Source organism: Saccopteryx bilineata, chromosome 5, assembly GCF_036850765.1.
Source record: "Saccopteryx bilineata isolate mSacBil1 chromosome 5, mSacBil1_pri_phased_curated, whole genome shotgun sequence".
Taxonomy (NCBI): Eukaryota; Metazoa; Chordata; class Mammalia; order Chiroptera; family Emballonuridae; genus Saccopteryx; species Saccopteryx bilineata.
This window is the reverse complement of record NC_089494.1, coordinates 182,913,940-182,917,315: the sequence shown is the minus strand read 5'-3', so window position 1 is coordinate 182,917,315 and position 3,376 is coordinate 182,913,940. Positions and strand designations below refer to the sequence as shown.

Here is a 3,376-nt window from a genome sequence, read left to right as displayed (position 1 = left end):
AATGGTTTGACTTTACGATTTTTCAACTTTAGGAACATGCCAAAGAGATATGTATGCATTTGAAACAGTGCCTCAAACTTTTGAATTTTGATGATTTCCTGGGCTAGCACTCCGCAGTGTGACTCTCTCTCCTGGTGCTGGGCAGCAGCAGCGAGTCCAGCCATGGGGTCGCCAGGGTAAACAACGGATACTCTACAGTAGGGGTCCCCAAACTTTTTACACAGGGGGCCAGTTCACTGTCCTTCAGACCGTTGGAGGGCCAGACTATAAAAAAAAACTATGAACAAATCCCTATACACACTGCACATATCTTATTTTAAAGTAAAAAAAACAAAACGGGAACAAATACAATATTTAAAATAAAGAACAAGTAAATTTAAATCAACAAACTGACCAGTATTTCAATGGGAACTATGCTCCTCTCACTGACCACCAATGAAAGAGGTGCCCCTTCTGGAAGTGTGGCAGGGGCCGGATAAATGGCCTCAGGGGGCCGCATGTGGCCCGCGGGCCGTAGTTTGGGGACCCCTGCTCTACAGTATACTGTGTTGTCAGCATTTTTGGGATATTGTGTTGTGTGTTTTTGCATCCCACCGCATCTACAAAATACCCATCTGGTGAAAAAGCCAATTACTCTTTAGATGAAATAAGATAATTGCCAAACTTTGGCTAATGTAAGTGTTGTGAGCACTCTTAAGGTAGACTAGGCTAAGCTATAATGTTCCTTAGGTTAGTTTTATTAAATGCATTTTCAATTTATGATATTCTCAATTTATGATAGGTTTATTGGGATGTAGTCCCATCATAAATTGAGGAGCATCTGTGTTTGAATTCCCAAATGCCAGCTTAAAAGGTTTATTTAGTGCATAGGGGAGAGCAGATTTCTCACACTTGGGAACAAGGTTACAGTAATACATCATCTTTCATTCTGAAGCTAGGAAGATTCAGCATAAAATGAATGATAGCAATGTGCTGAAGTAATGTGGCTCTAGGAGAGGACTTGTATATATCACTGGTAAAACTAACATTTCCCAAATTTTATAAAGGGACTAATGGAAACCATGTTGAAACATATCTAAGAGAAACCGTGGTTTAATAATATTCATATACATCTATTGAACACTTGCTATGTTTCAAAGAGTTGTGCCAGACACTGGACATTTCAAGTCAAATTCAACATGGTCACTGCCCCCTGGGACTTTACGGTCTAGTGAAAAGAGAGGCATGTTACAGGTTAATTCTGTGATAGGGAGAAGAAGCCCAACACACTGGAAGCACCTGGCTAGTCCAGAAGGAGTGTTCTGGGAAGGCTTCCTGAAAACGCACCCTGAGGATTGTAAGGTTGGCTGAAAGAGGACACTTGAGTTCAGGCAAGAAAAGTTTTTTAGGGGGTCATCTGCCAGGCCGACTCCTAAGGCGGAGGTCAGCAACTAACTGGTTCTCTAACAGGTAGGGCTAAATAGGAGATTCAGGGGTGGGGGCTGATAGTCTTTACAGAGGTGGGAGGTGGGGGGAGGATTACTGTAAGTAAGCTAGGGGACCTTCCACACCTGGGTGAGTCAATCCAGGTGTCTGGGGGGAGGTAATCTGGAATGTCCAGATTTTTAATGTCCCTTCATCTACTTAAGGGAGGAGGGGGTCATGACCCCCTCCTGCAACCCTATCAAGGATGATCTTTGGAAATATATTAGGTATAAAATTGGCACAGGAGGGATTTTTTTTGGAAAGAAGATGTATGTTGGCCCTGGCTGGATAACTCAGTTGGTTAGAGTATTGCCCCAGTACACCAAGGTTAGAGGTTTCATCCCCAGTCAGGGCACATACAAGAATCAACCAATGAACACATGATGGGTGGAACAACAAATCAAGATTTCTCCCTCTCTCTCCCCCTTCCTCTCACTTTTTCTAGAAAATTCAATAAATAAAAATATATATATTTAGCCTGACCTGTGGTGGCGCAGTGGATAAAGCATCGACCTGGAAATGCTGAGGTCGCTGGTTCGAAACCCTGGGCTTGCCTGGTCAAGGCACATATGGGAGTTGATGCTTCCAGCTCCTCCCCCATGTCTCTCTCCCCCCCCCTCTCTGTCTCTCTCTCTCCCTATCTCTCTCCTCTCTAAAAATGAATAAATAAAATTAAAAAAAAAAATTAAAAAAAAATATATATATATATTTAAAAGAAGGTGTATGTTAATAGAAGAATACCAAGAACAAATATGTGTTTAATGCTATGTGCTAGGCACTGTACCAGGTGGTTAATCTGCCTGCTTTGATTTAATTATCATGATCTCCTTCGTTAGACATTGGAGCACCTGCTGTGTTCCAGGAATTGTGCATACAATGGTGAGTCAAATAGGTTCTGCTCCCTAGAGCTTAGTTCAATAGGGGATGCTATACAGAATCCAACAACATGGAAGTCTCATGGAAAAGAAAAGTGGTTAATTACAATCTTTGCAAATTCCTTCACTCTTCCAACAATCAAAGACAATTTACTTTTGTCTTCTAAGCTTCTCCCATCTCACTCTGCCCTCACTCCCTACCCCACCACATTCCACGAAGAAATTTTTCTGTCAGCTAGGTTCCTGAGCTGTTGTGAGTCCCATTCCAATTCCAACTAGTGGGAAAAGAGAGACTGGACTTTAGAAGTAAAGATGACCACTTTGTGCAAGAAAAGAAAGAACAGAGATAGATGAAAATAATTAGTTTTAAAATGTTTAAACTATTACATTTGATATCTTTTACTGGACACTGTTATTATATTTCAGGAACAGTGCAATGCACTTTAGTAGCATCATCTTTTTTATTCTTTTTTTTTTTTTTTACCACTCAGACTGCGTTCTCTCCTCTCACTCTCCCAAAGGAAGAGAAGAACGATCATCAATGGCAAAAGGCAGTAGCACAAGCAACACCAAGAGCCGGCTTCACGCTCAGGAGAGAACACTGTAACTCCTTGTGGTTTCGGGTACTGTACACGATCAGAGAAACTTCTCTAGTAACAAACTATAGAAACGATCCTTGAAAGTATAGTCTTAGTAGCATCATCTCTTATAGTCCTCCCCAAAATAATGAAAGAGGTACTAACTTTATCCCCATTTCACAGATGTGAAAACTGAGGCAAAAAGAAGTTAAGTAACTTGGACAAGGTTATAGAATTAAGAAGAGGTATAGCCAGGATTCAAAACCAGATGTTATGACCCCAGAGTCCACACCGGCTGCAGCAGAGAAGGCTCTTAGGGAAGTGTGATTGAGAGGAAAGGAATGACAAAATGGTTGTTACGAGGCATAATTGTGAGTTACTTACTGGATCCTCCTGCTGCTAGTCTCTGACTGATTTTAGTAATGAATTGAATTGCTTTTAATTACTTACTATAAGTTG

At 41.2% G+C, this 3,376-nt stretch overlaps 1 non-coding gene across 1 annotated transcript; it reads right to left on the bottom strand.

Annotated features, from left to right (window-relative positions):
- Positions 1-2,821: 2,821 nt before the first annotated feature.
- On the bottom strand, positions 2,822-3,031 carry LOC136307024 (small nucleolar RNA U3). The gene has a single exon (XR_010725749.1). It is a non-coding gene; the product is annotated as a small nucleolar RNA U3 (small nucleolar RNA).
- Between the last annotated feature and the right edge of the window lie 345 nt (positions 3,032-3,376).